This window comes from Varanus komodoensis, unplaced genomic scaffold, assembly GCF_004798865.1.
Source record: "Varanus komodoensis strain SLA01 unplaced genomic scaffold, ASM479886v1 scaffold22, whole genome shotgun sequence".
Taxonomy (NCBI): Eukaryota; Metazoa; Chordata; class Lepidosauria; order Squamata; family Varanidae; genus Varanus; species Varanus komodoensis.
In genome coordinates, this window is record NW_025335606.1 from 15,247,689 (window position 1) to 15,265,886 (window position 18,198).

General features: G+C 39.4%; 1 protein-coding gene across 3 annotated transcripts in view; it reads left to right on the forward strand.

Annotated features, from left to right (window-relative positions):
• Positions 1–3,513: 3,513 nt before the first annotated feature.
• The window catches only part of NIPBL (NIPBL cohesin loading factor), a 193,773-nt gene continuing 179,088 nt past the window's right edge, over positions 3,514–18,198 (forward strand). For all 3 annotated transcript variants that reach the window (XM_044431126.1, XM_044431128.1, XM_044431127.1), the window contains exon 1: positions 3,514–4,150. The gene's annotated coding sequence lies outside the window, so the exon portion shown is untranslated. The remainder of the gene's footprint in view (positions 4,151–18,198) is intronic.

The following is an 18,198-nucleotide window of genomic DNA, read 5'->3' on the forward strand; positions in this document are numbered from 1 at the left end:
TGTGAGCTTAAGTGGACTCCGGGGGATGGTGGAGGACAGGAAGGCCTGGACATGACTTTGTGACTAACAACAAGGGATTTGAACACTGTTGCAACATGCAGTAGTAAGGAGTATATTGTACTCATCATGCTTTGCCTCTACTCATTTTGTACTACTGGTACCACTAATGAAATATTTTCCACATTTGAGAACAGCAATAATTTCAATAGGAAATAAATGCTAATTGCAACTATTACATAGCAGTATAAAACTGGTAAAACTAGCCTTGTAGCTGTAACTCAGCAGCTCCAATATTCATGAAAATAGTATGCCTGATACATTTAGAAAACAACTTTGCAAATGAGCTGCAGATGCAACTCATGATATTGAATTTCATTTAATTCACTATTAATTATGCCCATTCAGACTCTGAGAGTTATGCTAGTTCCTATATTCTTTAAAGGATACCATACTGGAAAATATAAATTTTGATCTTTAGTAACGTCTATTTCTATCTTCTTTTTCAGAATACATGTGTGTAATGAACAAAAGTGTTCATTTTTACAATGAGATTTCCTGCAAGTAACTCAAGAGGCTTGAGGCCTTTTTGTAGTTTTTCCACAGGAGGGCACAATTTGGCTCTTTCATATTTAGCTTGAACATTCTCCACTAAAAAAGTTTTGTGACTACATAAGGCAAACGATAAACTGTTTGTTTCAGAAAACACTTTTAGCTTGTAAGCTCACAAAAGTTTATACATTTAGCTAAATGTTTTATTTCACAGTCTTCAAATTATGCTTTAAGTTTTGATATCTGTATCCTAAGACATAGTTAGGGTTATTTAGGATGGTATCAGGTCTCCTAACAAATGATCAATATATTTTTGGAGCACAAAAATCTACTAAACTATGAATACAGTTTATACATAAGTTCCCAGATGAATTTAATATATGATTCTGAAGCTTCTTTACAAGATGCTCTAAACTACCAGCAGTTATAATTTTATTTCCCCATATTTTTCTCAAAACACACTATATACAGAAATTGGATCCAAAATAATTTTGCATACATTTTATACAAGAAAAGTATTTTGAAGCATTATTTTAACTTGCCAGAATAACATAAGAAAAGTTACGTTGGATCAGACCAAGAGTCTTGTCCAACACTCTTACAAAGTGGCCAACCAACCACCCATAGGAAGCCCATAAGCAGCATATGAGTTCCATACCACTCTCCCACTCATGTTCCCCAGGAACTGCTGTATCTAATACTGGCAGAAGCATATAGTCATTGATAGCCTTATCCTCCATAACTTTGTCCAATCCCCACCCACCCTTTAAAGCTGTTGAAAGTGGTGGGTATATCTTTATCCGGTAAAAGTGGATTCCTCAGCTTATTTATGAGCTGTGTGAAGAAGAATTTCCTTTTATCAGTTCTGAATCTCACCAGTCAGCTTCATGTGATTACCCAAGACCTATTATTGTAAGGGAAGAAGAAAAATGTCTTCCTATCTATTTTGTCATACATAATTCTGTAACTGCTATCATGCCATAAACATGTAACAAGCATGACACATTCAATAATATTTTTAGTCTAAAAGTTTTAAGTGATGGAGAAATAATGGTCTTGCTAAACTTTTATTGGCAAATGAACTGTTTATAGGTAGTGTCCATGGTGTGATATCTCTGACTTGCGGACTGTAGCAACACTATGAAAACAACTCATTTCATCTTCTTGAAAAATGTATAATTTAAATTAACCACTAGGTCATCCTAAATTTCTTCTCTTCTAACAGTACAATGGTTAGGATAAATGCAACTAACAGAGCTTGGCCTCAACCAAATGTATGTCATGAGAAGGCAAGACTCACAGAAGAATACAACATGTTAGAGAAAGTTGAAGGCAGAAGAAAAGGAAGACCAAATAAGAGATGGATTGACTCCCTAAAGGAAACCACAGCATTAAATACAGAATGGCTATGCAAGGATGTCACGGAAAGGGTTTTTTGGAAGACTTTCATTCATAGGATTGCCATAAGTAAGAGACAACTTGATGGCACATAACAACAATGTCCAACTGAAATAAATTGAAGAAGATAGTTTTAATACCCATTGCTTTTCAGCCCGATTTTTAATGTACTCAAAAGCAAATCAGTATGTCCAGTATTCACAGTCTGTACAGACTGTAGCCAGTCAATTGGACTGCAGTCTTTTAAACCAGTATATCTACATCTCGATACAAAAAGCAAACTAATTTAAAATATGCCCTCAGAACATTATGCATATACTTAAAAACTTATCTGCACAGTTAATTTACACAAAATATTCTATGTAAACATGCTGTATGGAATCACCAACTTCTGTCTTAGGCTTGCTCAGAACACTATGGAGAATTCATCCCAATATAAATATTGCATTTTAAAATGAGCACCCAGTTACATTTTGTGGGTGGATAGACTATAATATTTACAATCTTACAGATTCATCAAAATAATGTAACAGGATATTTAGCTGAATAATAGGGCCCAAAACACCAAATAAAATAGCAAGCGTTTCAGTAAACTTATATAAATCATCCTTAATTTCTATTCAGTGGTATTGCACACAATTTACCTGAAGTGAAAAAAGGTAAGCTTTCAAGGTCGTTATTGTCCCCTTCTCCAAAGAATGTTTTCACAACCCATCATTAGACTATTTAACAGGAAATTTGTCAACAGCCACATCAATTTTCCAGCGAAGCAGCCTTCACCTCACATCATGGATTTTCCCCCACAGAATATACCATTTTTTGTGGTGGGGGGGATGTCCATCTCGAAATCACCCAATGCAGAATTTTCAACACCAGGATCTGCAAATGCAACTGTTATGTGGAGTATCGCCTTTCAAAAATACACATAAAAGCATCAACGTGGCTTAAAATTGTAAAAGAAAAAGAAGTGCAAGCAGGCGCAGACTTTCCATGGACCTGCTTTTTTTTCCTCCTCCAATTTCTCTCTTGGATGTTCTATCTTCAATCCTTTCATAGGGCGTCGGTAATTAATAATAAAAACCAACCAACAAACAAAAACAAACACAACCAGAATTATTTTAACGGAGAAAAAAGAGACACATTTTAAACAAAATTATTCGGTCGTGTTTCTCATCTTGATAGCTTGCCGAGTTCCTTTTCTCCACAATGCCAGGCCTTATCTACAAACTGCAGCTTTTCTTTCTTATGCACATCAGAAAGATAGGAAACAAAAAAGAAAGAGAAACCGGGAAAGGAGAACTGGAGACAAGAGTCGCACCAAGACACAACACAGACTGGTCATCAGCTGTCGCTACGACGAAGCGTTCTGAAGAGCCGCACCAGCTGCTCTCCGAGCGTGTGTTTCTCGGCAGCGAAGAAAGGGAATGAACGAAGAGGACTACTGCAACAGCCGAAAGTAGAGAGAAGGGGGAGGTTGTTGGTGTTTGGCGCCGGTGGAGGGAGTCATTCCTACAGCTGCACTTCCGGTCGGCATTTTGTTCTGAGACGGAGCGAGAGCGGCACTCACATTCACGCAGGCTCCTATTTTTCCTCCCTCCCCCTTTCCTCCCTCCCCGGTACCGACTCACCGTAGCCCAAGCGATCCCCTCCCTGCCCCGCCCCAGCCGCGCACACAGAGGGAGAGGAGGCGGGGGTGGCGGTGGTGACGGCGGCGGAAGAGAAGGAACAAGCCGCGGTAGAGGAGATTCCCCCCTCCCCTCCCTTGCTCTCGCTCTTCTTCCCCCTCCCTTCCCGGGGTTGGTCGGTCGGTCGGTGCGTGAGGTGTTTATCGAATCTGGTTCGGCCCGGCCTGTGTGGATGTTGGTGTGAATTAGGCTTGGTGGGAGGACGACGGCAAGGAGGAGAAGGAGGAAAAAGAAGAAGAGGAGGAGGAGGAGGAAGGCGACGGAGACGACGACGACTTAAGGGATTCGCTTCGGCCGCTCTCCCCCCCTCCCCGGCTCTACATGTTCGCTGCACTGAGGAGGAGACGGAAGAGGAGCCAGCCCCCCTCGCGGCCCGGATTATTGTTGTTATATTATCTCCCCTCCTCCCGCTCCGCGGCGGCCCAGCGGCGGATCCTCTGAGGAGGGAGGGGGGCGGATTTTTTCTCCTTCCCCCTCTCGTTTGGCTTTCGGCTGGATTGAGACGGCGTTTTGCTCAGGTATATCCCCACCCCGCTCTTCCCCCTCTTTGGGGTTCTTCTCTGTGGAAGGGAAGCAGCGAGTTGGGCCTCCTCTCAGGCCAGGCGGCCCAGTCGGGAAGCGGAGCTGGGATTAGCCTTTTCGGCCCGTGTGGGAAAGAAAGGAGGGGGGAGAAAAAGAGAGAAATAATGAGTGGCAGCCGGGGGTGTTTGCTTCACGTTTCTCTCCGTCGCCTCCTCTTGGGGCTTTCTGGATGAAGCAGCCGAGCTGTTGGAGAAGCGCAGGCCCGGAGGAGGGCGCAGGCCCAGCGGCCAGCGCTTTCACTCAAGCTCGGGGATTAGAGAGGCGAAGTGCTTCTCTGTGACAGGCCTCGGCGCCCGAGAGCAAGAGTGGGAGGAGGAAACAATACAGTTAAACAGCGATTGGGCATCGAACCTGTGCCATATTTACAACTTCGCCGGGTTGGGGAGGGAGAGGAAGAAAATGTCCCAGCCAAATCAGGCAGTGAGAGAGGGAGGGGTAAAGGAAATGGACACTCGCACGCACTCCATGTGTATAATCAGCAACAACTGTATTTTTATTTCTCTTTGCACAATCTCGACGTCTGCATACTTAATAGATACATATTTGAATAGTTGGAAAGATGATAAATATCTCTGGTTTTGTAAATCTCTTTATTTCATTGACAGATGAAACTACACCTCATTGCATAATTGACAGAGTAGGAACACCTGCACAGTACACATAACAAAACATACATGGTCTGCAGCACACCACCCAGTTACTGTGTACAAAAAGATACATGGTAAATGATTATAAAGGAGAAAAAATCTCGTTTATTCTTTGTAACAATGCCTAAACAGAGCAGTTCATCAATGCACTTGTTTGACACTTTAAGGGCCAAAGGTTAATCTTGAAACTTTTCACAAATTGTAACTAAAGGGACAATTTTAAGCATATTTACATGGAAACATGGAAGTAAGACCTATTGAAACCTGTAGTATCTAGTTGTGAGTTAACATGGTTAAGATTGGACTGAAAAATGGTTCAATAGCCAAAATTTCCTATCCCATAATTTCCCGTAAAGGTAGATCAGTTTCAGATCTAATGAATATTATTCATGTCCATACTGTTTAACTGGGTGACCTCTCAGTCAGCTATCTGAAAGTTCATTAATAATCTTTGAGCATTATTACAAGATAGCAAATATAATATTTCTTGGAAAAACTTTGGCATATTTTAGATCCTGAACATAGGAACATAACCTGTAAATTATTTCCATATGCAGTCCTATACCTGTTTACCCAAGAATAATTCCCATTGAAGCAGATATAGAAGATTTCACTGTTTATATGCCAAATATTTTTGCATAGTTATATAAAAAATTTTATGAACTGCTCTGGTAACTATTTTTATATAATTATTTGCCAGATAAAGACTTCCAACAGTGGTTAGATCCTAGCAACATATCAGTGTCCAGCTTTCATGATACTGCTGTAGATGTTTTAATTGTTTGAAAAGCTAGCTTCTGTTTAGTATTTCTCATCAGTAAAGTAATTTTTGTTGTTTAGCAAGTACTATTGTGCTTTTATGGCCTGATACATGTTTAAAAGGGTGAAGTTAATACAGCTGTCACGTAGGAGGCGTGTTTTTAATGCTGTAAATCCATGTAGTAGTCAGTAGTGTGTCGGTGATTTGTATTGGTCAGGCAGCAGTTTGAATTTTAAAAAGCCTGAAGATCCTGCTGAGCCCCAAACCCGGCCTCCCTCCCTCCCACCCACTAATCTGCCATTCCTGTCTTTGTGCTGCCTGGGCCTGTTAGACACTGTTTGCAACAGGGCCTCAGGCCTATATACATGGGAGAGGAACCATTTTCAGTTTGAAAAAGCAGCTTTTATTTCTGAACTTTATTAATTACAGAGCAAGCCAAGAGTTGTTTCTAATTGTGTGTGACTGTGTTTTTCTTTTCTTTTAAGTTGTGGTGTGTATGCAGGCCAAGCTTATGTCTAGTTTACAGACAAGAAAGGACTGTATGGAAAATAGTTGTATTAGAGCATTTCTCATAAGAGAGCAACAGTAAATGTGATAATTCTTTTGTTGTTTAAGTTACCCATGTGTGGGTTTGTTTGAATTGCAATGAAATTCATATTCACATCTGGTAGATCTTTGGCAAGTTCTTTATTTTAGTTGCAGATTTGATTATTAATGCATTTCCTATACATGCTTCTTGTCATGCTCTTCTATTTTAAGGCTTCATACATTTTGAAGTATTGCATGTCATATACTGTATTTGAAAATTCAACATCTTAAATCTGAAGTTTTTTCTCTTAAGTTTATTTTAAAGGTATACCTATGCTCTGGGCTTCGACAATGCCATTTGATGTCTTAAATGCATTTTTATGAAAGATTATAAAGCATTAAAGTTGTTGGAGAACTTTAAAGTAATATCTGGAAATGCTAAATAATTATTGGTTAACTATGTATGATTAATATTTCTTTGCTGAGGAACATTTTTGATTGCTTTCTAAGGATTTACAGATGATGCATAGTTTGGGGGGGTTGCTGTTTAACAGTATTTCTTAAGAAATCATGCAAGGGAGAAAGTATTAATAAAGAGCATGTTTAGTGTCTCAGTTCCAGTTAATCTTAAATTGAAACTGATTCAGTCTCATAAAAGTTAATAGAAATAAGATGGTTGAAAGGCTGCATTGTGGTTAGGCTTTTACTTGTATTAGCTTTACATATATTTGAAAGGAAAGTGTTTTTAATCAAGTTTCTATATGCTTGCTGGAATAGTGTACATGTTTGTGTAAATAGCGGATGTAGAAATACATTTTAAATACTTAAATGGTTTGCAGTACAAAATTATGTAGAACCTATTTAAATTATTTAAAATAATTGTATTTTAGGTGTCTCCTGAGTGCAGTATATATACCATTTTTAATTTTCTTAATAAAAGAATTCACAAATTAGTTTAGACTTTTATACTGTATTCTAACATTTGTGCTACTTCCACATGCCCAAACATTGTTGTACCCTATGTATCTTGGTAAAATGGCATATATTCTAACTGCATGGATTAAGGGTGGAATCAATGCCTTCTGTGCAATCAATCTAGGTCAAGGACAATGTCCCTTTCTCCTATCTGGTGCCTAGGACAATGCCCCTCTAATCCTGAATGAGCACACAAGATGTGTCCATTAGCATCTTGTGTGCCCTGTAAATATGAGAGGAGTAGTTATTGCTGAATAGGTTAAAGAATTTACAGTGAATAGGAAATACAAATTAACTAAGCTACATAAGTGTATTTAGAGTTAATTTAATGAAAGTAGTGCTAAACTATGTTATGCAGAAGTCTGGTTGTTTATAGGTATTTTTTAATTTGTCACATAGATCCCAGAAAATAAATGAAATTAGTGCAAGTGATCATTTTTCACTTCAGTAAGACAAATTAATTGTAAATTATTATTCCTTGAGAAGACTGGATTTAAGTTTGCAACTTGATGATTCTTTTTAGGCTGTAGTCCTAAGCACAGATTCTTAGAAGTACTTTTGATTGGAATCTGTGTAACTTATTTTCATGTGTTCAAGTCAAGACTGGCGATTTCCAGTGTATAGTGATTATACATGTAGAAGCTGTGGACATGGATGTATTTCTTCAACCTTCCAGAAGCCTCATACTTAAAACTAATATTGACAACTAAATGTTGCTGATATGACTTAAATGTTACAGGAGTTTAGGAATAATTTTCTAAGTCAGATATGATAATTTTTCATCATTCCCTTTCTGTTTCAGTCTGACTTGGAATTTTGATTTCTTCAGGCATGGTACTACTAAAATATAACACATTTGACCAGTCTTGGAAATGACTCCAAAATTTAATAGTATGCAGTAAAAAAGTTAAAATTAGCTTCTTTGTCAGTCTAGTCCTATGTTAAGCATTTATTGCTCAGCGATAGCATGAAAAGCAAAAGGAAGATGTTGTTCCAGTTTACAAGTCCTACCTCCTAGAACTAACAATTTTATTCCAATACTTATTTTAAACAAGGGACTATATCTTTACAAATCCAGCCTGATTTCCAGGGTTGAACTGGGTTATCTTGAAAATCCCATGCATTAGTTATTATAAGAGTAGTTTATTGCAGAGAATACTAGGTTTCTCATATATCCCAAGTGAAGCTTAAGGCTGTTTATCTGAGAATATGCTAAAGAATTTAAGTTAGCATTTGTAGATTGCAGTGCAAATTAGGCTTGTGAAGTGTTGTTGAAAGAGTATGTACCTTCTCTTGGCCTTAATGGGCCTTCACTCTTTCTTGGGATTCAGGATGGAATATTACCCACACATCCAGCTTTCCCATTCTGCATTTATCACAGAGCTTGGAATCACTTGCTTTTCCACTGTTAAAGAGTCAATAAAATGCTGGACTAGGGCAGATGCAGACACTGTTCTATCATGCTAGGGTAGTATGACATTCGTGCCTTCTGCAGGGCAACTTACTCCAGAGTAGTGAAAAACTACAACTGAAATAAATATTTTCTAGAATTTTCTTCAGTTTTGAGCATGGAATGTGTGTGACTTTGAGTTGTAGGCTAGCATTTTGTAAGTAGGGTTTGACCACCTAGAATGAGTACCAGTTTCCTCTGAGTGCTTATCTGAACTGTGTGTACAACTGGCCAAGTGCTGCTGTTGTCTGTGCACACAACTCTCTCCATTCCCTGTTGCATTAACAGATGTTTTCCCTTTAAAACAGAAAAAATGCTTTCAACTTTATGAAAGTTGAAGTCAGGAAGGGGCTTCCTGGGCCATCTAGTCTGACCCCCAGCTCCAGCCAGCTCTGCTCATGTAATCCCACTTCAGGTGGTAGCATCTTGCCTAAGCATCTGCCTAAGAAATGTGCAGTATTTTTCTTCTTTCTCTTTGTCTGGTCTAGTCCCAATTTAAAAAAAAACCCATAGGCTAATATCCACCTCTAAGAGACATACTGTATTACTTGGCACAGTTTTTTCCTGCCAGGAAGCATAACAGTTATCTTGGAAGTGGCTCTACTTTGTTTTCTGTACAACTACCAGTGAGAGAGGGAACATGAATGCCCCACCAAAATTTCTCTGTGCTTTAGGGCCTTAAGAAAAGGCACAGTATGACTGACATTACCTTTTTAAGAAGAAAAGCAAAATTAGGAACTGTCAAGTACAATATAGCAAAGACAAAAATGCTATAAACCTCCTCAGGGCAAGCAGTTCTGCATGATAAATTGAAATGCAACACCTTCTGCAATAAGATGCATCTGTTCTGAATGTACCAGGTGAAGAAAAAACTTTTCTAAGTAACAAATAAGTGGTACTGGATTGGTGCATGCTTCTTTTCACTGAGACATGCATCAGTTATGAAAACTTGTTTACAGAGTAAAACCTTTGGAAATGCTACTGTGTGATGGTGCTTCTGTGAGTGTTAAGTGAACAACTTTTATTGTGGGCAAGGTTGATAACAATTTTCACTTAGGAGTTGAACCTTTATAAAGATTTAAGTGCAGTTTAGCTTTTCCTGTTTAGTGCCAGTCCAGCTGTTAAGGTTTGTATTCTACCAAGAATTGACAATAGGTTTAGTTTACTAAGTTGTTTCTATTATTGTGAACTTATATCAACTTTCCCCAACTTGATACATGTTTTAGACTACAGGATGCATCAACACTAGCTAGTATGCCCACTGGTAAGGTATGCTTAGTTTGACATTTCTGTGGAGTGTGAATGTTGGGAAAGATTGTTATCTACCCTAATGTTTCTGGTAAAACTTTTGTGAAATACTGAATAACCTGTACTAATTTTAAAAAAATGTTTAGAGAGCTCTGAAGACTTACACTGGATTTTTCTGTATATGACTTCTGAGAATTTCTGTACAATACCTATTTCAGTTTCTGGGACATGCAAAAAGCTGCCTGTGTGTTGCAATTTGCAAGAATCGTGAACTTTAGTTGCATAGGAAAACTGCAATACACAAAACTGCTTGGGCATATGCATGGGATGCTGCTATCATGTTTATGTGCACTAATACCTTCTCCTGAATTCCTGCTGGTTATATATTCAGCTTTGCTGAGACAAGGCTCACTGATAATATAACTTAGAAGGGGACCAATATATTTGGTCACGAGAGGTCGTTAAGGCCCCATCGGTGAGGGTGTTCAAAGATAGGCTGAACATGCACATGGTGGGCATGTCGTGAGCAGAGGTGGCTGGAACTGGAGGTCAGACTAGATGGCCTGTGAGGCCCCTTCTGACTTGCTCTATTTCTATGTTAGCTTTGACCAAATATCATTTGTTGCTTGGAACTTACAGAAAGTGATATTCATTTAATATCTTCCCCAATTAGAGTGATATCTGTCAGCAGAGTGTATCTCTTCTCCTTCTGTACCCCCAAATCTCCCCAGAGAGTTTGGATACTCTCCATAGCATATCTTTTTGGCTGGGAAGAAACTCATCTGGATTGGAGCAGAGAAGAAATTTGCTTTTTGTTTGTTTCAGTCATGCAGTGTTTGATATCGCTGTGACTTTTTCTATATGAATAGACTGGATGTTTGAACAAAAGTTAATCACATCCAGTTGATCTACCTCAAATTAGACAGCAAACTAGCTAGATTAATTTTAGTTCAGTCCTTAGTTCAGTCCTTATCTGTGAGAAACAGTCTGTAGCTGAGGTCAAAGCAAATGCAGGAAAACCGTCTCAGAACACTTCATTTTACTTCTTTCTTCTCCTTCTGTGGCTTTTTAAAGGAAAAAAGTTCTCTTCTTCTCTGATTAGAGCATACAGAAAGCATAAATCTTTTTAACACTTGCAAAATAACTACTTAGCTACTCATTGAAGGTGCAATCCTGTGCCCATCTAGCTTGGAGTAAGCCTCACTGAACTCAGTGGGATTTACTTTGAGTGGATGTATGTCGTATTGTCCTGTGAACTGCTTATTTGGAACCAAATACCAGATTTTGGAGGTTTAATTTTGGTTCTGATTCAAGGGAATTGAAATGTTTTTAGTTTAAATGTTTTAGTTCTGGGTTCAGTTTATTGTCAGGGTTAGACTTTATTTGGATCTAACATACTATGGTCATTTATGGAGCAGCAGCCATGTGACGTTTTGATTTGCTTTTAAAGTAGCATCTCTTTAATTACTGTAATATAAGAAGAATTTTTAGAGAATTCTTTGGTCGTATGCATGTTTACTCTGAGCTAAACTTTAATTCTGTGAAACTTTTAAGTACATTTGTATAGAACCATGGCCAGTTTCTGGGATGCAGAGCATGTACAAACAGCATTGCTAATCTACTGCCTTAATATTTTTCAACAGCCAGCACTTCTAGTACAGTGCTTTCAGTCTTCAAAGAAGTTAGAATAAGTTTGAAGCCTTTCTGCTGCTCCCTGTCCATAAGTTGTGTGATGCTCATATGAAGTTGTCTTTACACTGCATCAGCCTATTGCTTCCTTTAGCTCTATATTGCCTTCTTTTGCAGTGACTTTCCAGAGTTCAGACACAGGTCTTTGGTATTACCTGATCCTTTTAGCTGAACATATTAGGAATTAAATGTATTCCATTTGTGCTGCAACTGAACTGTGGCCTCTTCCAAACCAAATGTGCTGCGGTATAAATGAGGCAGTTGGTGTGGTGCACTTATACTATATCCACACACAGTGCTAAGCAGTGCTGCAGGGTTACTGTGTTTCATGTGTGGCTTATGTCCTGGGTTCCAACATTCACATGTTTTCTATATATGCATGGTTTTTCCATGCTTCTCCATCTTTCCTTCAAATGGTGTGATCCCATCAGGTCCTCAGTTTGAAAATCACTCCTGCCTGCATCACCTGCCTCTTCCTCATTGGTCCACACTCATCTGGGCATGGCTTCAGCTAGGCTCCCTCCCTCTCTTCTTCTCTCTCTGCTGTTCTGTGAAGTGACTGCTGGCTGCAAGGAATATGTTTGTCCTGCAGCTGTGGCCAATGAGTAGGGGAAAGTGGAGCTTGCTGAGAGTCTGCAGGAATGCCAGGGATAAGAGAGGGGCATCAGGGAGCGGTGGGAGACTTGGGCTTCCCAGAATGATTGCCCTGATGGTGATGTCCACACACTGCATGCATGCTTCTCAAGAGCAGAGTGCTGGTTCTCCAAATAAATATACATCCATTTCAAAGTGCTGCTCTAGCAAAGTGCAGCAACCAGACAGGAGTGCCAAACATGGCTGCCTCCTGTTTGCTGCTGCTGGATGATGCAGTATGATGCCTTTCCAGCACCAAGATTCCAAAGCTGTGGTGGGCCATTGGGAAGGCAGCATGCAAACAGAGGAAAAAAGCATAATGAAGGAGCCAGAGCGCAACTGCAGCTGCCTCAGCACCTGCTAGGCAGAACAGGCCTGCAAAAAATGAAGGTTGGAGTGTCTGCTGCAGCCATGACCATTCTTGCCACCAAACTCACTGGTGGAAATGTGGAAGCCACATGGAAACGTTGTAACTGGGGTCACTCGTGGAAATCTTGCAACAAACCAATGTTTCCCTGTGTGATTTCATGGAAACCAAATGTGCCATGCTTCACCATGGATGCTTTCACACATAACAAGCCATGCCTGTGTGGCTTCCAGCATGAGTTGTAATTATGTGTAAATTCAGCCACTCTATGTCCATGAGTTTTGTAACAAACATGCAGGATGGATTAATATTGACAGTCATGCTTACCAGTGAGTTTATGTCTGAGACAAGATTTGAACTTCATGTGTTTGTGTGTGTTCATGATTCAAATTGATATGTTTAGAAGTGCATGTAATATAAGACATGATAAAAAGGGAAAAGAAAATACAGACCATGAAGACAAAGAACAAGGGCAATATTATATTGATACAATATTATATAAACAACCACAACATATGTCTTTTAAACTTGACGCTTCAGTCATAAGGTTGAGATGCTTCTGTTACTAATGTGTGTATCTGTTCAGCGTTGCTGCTTTGGGTCTGTACACTTGAGATTCACACTCTTAATAGGAAAGCTCTGGACAAATGGTTAGGGCTCTGTTGATGTGTCTTGGATTTGTACTTAGTAGTGATCCTAGCTTGTTTCTTTTGCAGTTACTTCAGTCTACATTTGACTCATATCAAACAATGGGATGGTGCAGCTGCACTGTCTTATGACTCTGGCACAGCAATGTGTTTTGTAAAATTACAGTTGTGCAAGTCTCTCACCTCCCTGTATCTATTTGTGTATTATACAACAATCCAAAGGACTGGGTGGTTAATCAAAATGAATTGTTAATCATGATGATTCTGGGGTCAGAGTCAGTGTGTTGGGCAACACTGGGAAGAGGACTGTTGCCCTTATGTCCTGTTTGTGCTTCCCAGGGGTATCTGGTTGATCACTATGGGAAACAGGACAAGATTAGATAGTCTTTGCTCTGATTGAGCAGGAACGCAGTAGGATTCCAGTGTAAAATAACTTGAAAATAAGCCCCACTGAAGTTGTTTCTAAGTAAATCTGGTTTAGAATGTTGAATATAGTTCACTTCAAGCAAAAAGCTGAGCAGGTTTGCTGCTAGGCCTATAAAAGAGCCATCAAGTGAATTTAATGTAACAGATGAGACCAGGCTAGATATAGGATAAAATGGTGATGTGATGCCATTTGAGTGTGTGAGTTAACTGCTGTGTTGAAGACAGATGAGCTTCCTGGAAGTATTTTGCATTTTTGTTTCACTATTCATTCTTCCCAAAGTACTTAAAATACCCCTGCTACTTTGTTTTTTAAAGACAATGATATGCAAGCCACTGTATTGGCTCAGGATTACTGAAGTTCTGAACAGAAAGCTTTGACTTCTATTTGTTTAATAATATTTCTTCTTTAAGTAAAGTCGTCTTAGGGTGATCTAAAAGAAAATACTATGAAATAATGGAACTTTCAGATTTGTAAGGCCCATTTAAAAACAGGGAGGAAGCAGGCACAGCTGCAAAAGCAAAGGATTCAGTAAAGATGTGCCACTCTAGAAAAGGTCTTATCTTATGTTGCCACTGATCAGATAGCTGTCATCCACAAGCACATAAGCAGGCCCTCCTTGGCCAATTTGAAGGTATGGACAGGACCATAGAGGTGCAGGCATTTCTTCAAATTACCTGGCTCAAAGCCATTTGGAGCTTTAAAAGGGAGCACCAGAACTTTTCATAGAGTCTGGGTATTAATTTGATCTGTAAATCTAATTCTAAAGCTATAGGATATTGCTATATTTATATTCTTGTGATTTCATATTTTAGGGGTAATTTCTAACTTTCCTTTGTTTTTCCCACGGTAAAAAAGTGGACTGATTCAAACATTATATGACGCTGTAGTTCAGTGTTATGAGACTGAGGAAAGCATTTCCTCCCAGGATTTCATACTGCACTCTCAGCCCCGTCTCCTTTTCTGTTAGCATGGTTGTGAGAAGGAGTTCAGAAAGTTTCGGTTCCAGTTTAGATTAACTAGAGCTTGCTGTGATGCATGAATCCAGACAAACTATTGGTCATTTTTATAACATCAATAGAAAAAAGCCACCCTTGAATGAAAGTTTATGAAGCTGGCTTATCTTCACTAACATTGTTAAGAATGGTCACAATGTATGGTCTGAATACCATGCTAAGCTGTGAATGCAAGTGGAAGGATTTGTTTCTTCTTCATGCCAAAGGAGAAAAGAGAATGTGTAAGCTTAAGCAGAGGGTAGGCGCATTCTAACAATGCTAGACCATGGTTTAGCACTGTATCCAAACATAGTCACAATCTTCACAGGTATACATGTAAAGCTAGAACACTGCAAATGGGTGTAATTATGCTAATGTTGTCCTAAAATATATGCTGTGACCTTTATGGAACTTTGAAATGAATTTGGCATCCATTCTGAAACCATTTGACTTACAGACTTCTCTTTACATAGCAAGCACATATATTATTTTTGGAGAATAAAACATGCTTCTTAAATAACCCACCTGTTAAGCTTTGAATGCTGCAGAAAAGGGATATAGATGAAAAATTATCATTGCCAGAATCAAGCAGGAGCATTTGCTGGACTGTAGGTGAACAAAAGTAGCCCTTCCAGTCAAGAAAAAGATGTCTTACATCTAATGAAGCCTTTAACTGATATATGTAAGTGGTACTTCTTTCCAAGATATCTTATATCTCTGATGATTCATAGTCATGCTTACTGTTGGTAATTTGGCCTTGGTTTTGGGTAAGATCAGGTTAGATGGTACAGACATGTATTTTGTAATAGTAAGCTCTTTCATGTCTTTAATTACAGGACACCACCTGTTTCGGTTTTGTGGGGTCAGTTTCAGTTGTCATAGTCTGAAGATGTGGATGAAGCACTCTGAGAGGTTCAAATATACACCTATATTGTTTGGCCTCTTTGGGCCTCTTAGATCAAACTAAAAGGAAATGATCAGATTGCCCGCAGGAGTTCATTGGTCTAGGTGGTTATTAATGCCTTGAAGGACATAAGAAACTTTTCTGGTTCTGTTGAGGTTAACAACTATAGCCAGGTCACACATCCCTTTTTTGGGCTAGGTGCATGAAAGCATGATGGTTGTCCAACTTTAGGTGCTTTTGGATGAAATCAATAACTCTGACCTGTTTAAATCCTGGTTTGGTGTGAGGGCTGACATTGAAGCAACCTTGGTCATGCTAACATCTTGACAGTTCAGAGGCACAGTCTGTAGATGATTTAAAGGTTTGAGAACTTGACTAAGTACTGATCAAGATGGGATTGCAGTCCCCTTGAAGGACATGCAAACTCTGCTTCAGCATAGTTTGGCTGTTCTCACAAGACAGACCACTCTACGTTACTTAACTCACAGTGAGCCTGAGCCTGTGGTGTGTGAAGGGTACATGCAGCCGATACTTTCAATATGTATCTCTTCCTCAAGGAAGTGTGCAAACCCAGCAAGCATGAGTTATGGGAAGATTCAACAATCCTTACCTAACAGGCTATTTTATGTGTTTAACCCTCCCATAACCCACACTTGCTGGATACCTATGTCTCATTAACACCCAAGTAGAAGTTGCAAATACAGTTTTGTGCCCATGAGCACCACAGCTCATCACATGTTAGATGTCCCATGAGGAGCTCCAGCATGCTGCCCAAATCTGGTAATTTGCTAGAGAGTGACGTAATGGTGGTTTGGATCACCTTTTACAGATTTTGCTGACTCGTTTTTAAGTTTCTTAATTTGTAATTTTATTACTGTAGTCTTTCCCAACCTGATGTGCTCCAGATATTCCTGATGACTAGCCATGCTGGCTAGGGCTTGATGCAGGGTTAAGTACAAAACATCTGGAGGGTACTATGCTGAGGAAGATTGCTCCATTGTATTTGTCTTTTAAAAATGTAATATACACTGTTACAGGGGTTCTCTTGTAGATATGAAAATGAAGTAGGAAAAGAGAACCACAAGAATGACGAAAAATAGTTTGAAAAAGTAAATTGTATATTTTCCTTGCATATATTTAGGCTATATTCTCTTAATTTTTCACTGATGGACATGGTAGGAGTGGCAAGATATAAACAGCACCCTTCTATTACATAATTTCTGCACCAGCTGAGTGAATCTTGGGGTGAGGTATTATACAACTTGGAAGAAATAGGACTCTAATTTATATTAACATTTTAAATGTGAGGAGTCTTAAAGCTTTATTCCTGCCAATTCAATGAAGTTGGTGAGGATTCCTTTATTTATTATGGGAGCAACTTTCTGAGAGAGTTGCCAAAGGTCACCTAATAGGTCCCTGGCATCGTAACTACTAGGGCTATACCACAATCTTCAAATTATATTCTTATGACATAATTGAGTTTCTGTACAATTGTGGGGGGTGCAAACAGTCTTCTTAGAAATAATTAAATGAAATGTGTAGTTCTTTACATACTAAAGAAATCTTTGCATTCGTTGTATGGTCTCACAAATATGTATCATTATTTTTAAAAACTTGCTGGATGAATCTTGGCAGATACCTTTCACAAATTTTATTTATTTATTTAAAACATTTCTGTGCCGCCCCCATCGCAACAAAGCCTCCGGGCGGCTCACAAAAAATACAAAAAAATACATAAACAATAACAATATAACAATTTAAAAGAAAAAAAAATTAAAACCCCCCGGTGCATTCTCAGCTAATTTAAAATCCTAATAAATACAATAATTTAGCAATTAAAATAAGTTTTAAATAAAAAGGTCTTAGCCTGGCACCGAAAAACAAATAATTTGTTCCTTCATTGAATGTAAATAATGCTTGAGGTGAATTCTTCCACAATTAAGCAGATTTTTTTTCAAGGTCATGTGTAAATGTTGCTCTGTCTTGTCTTGCAAAAATAGAAACATAGAAACAGAGCGAATCAGAAGGGGACTCCCAGGCCATCTAGTCTGACCCCTGGCTCCAGCTGGTTCTGGTCACGACATGCCCACCATGTGCATGTCCAGCCTATCTTTGAACACCCTCACTGATGGAGCCTCAATGACCTCTCATGGAAGCCCATTCCACACCCTTGGGATCCTGTCTGTCAGGACGTGCTTCCTGACATCTAAATGGAACCTTGGTTCCCTGAGCTTTGCAACATTGGAGTGCGTCCTGCCTTCCTCTGCAGGGAAGAACAGGTCTCTACCCATCTCCGTGTGACATCCCCTCACATACCTGTATGTTGCCAACATATCCCCTCTGAGTCTCCTCCAGGCTGAAGAGACCCAGTTCCCTCAGTCTTGCCTCATACCCCATCCCCTGCAAACCGGCCACCAACCTTGTGGCCCTACGCTGCACTGACTCTAACCTGGCTATATCCTTTCTGTAATGAGGGGCCCAAAACTGAGCACAATACTCCAGTTGTGGGCGCACCAGAGTCGTATAGAGTGGTAGTAATACCTCTCTTGATCTAGAAGCCACACTTCTGGCTATGCAACCAAGGGTGGTGTTCGCCCTCTTGACCACCCATCACACTGCTGTCTCATGTTTAGCCTGCAGTCAGCCAGTACCCCGAGGTCCCTTTCACAAGTGCTGCTCTCCAGCCACTTGTCACCTAACCTGTACTTATGACACCT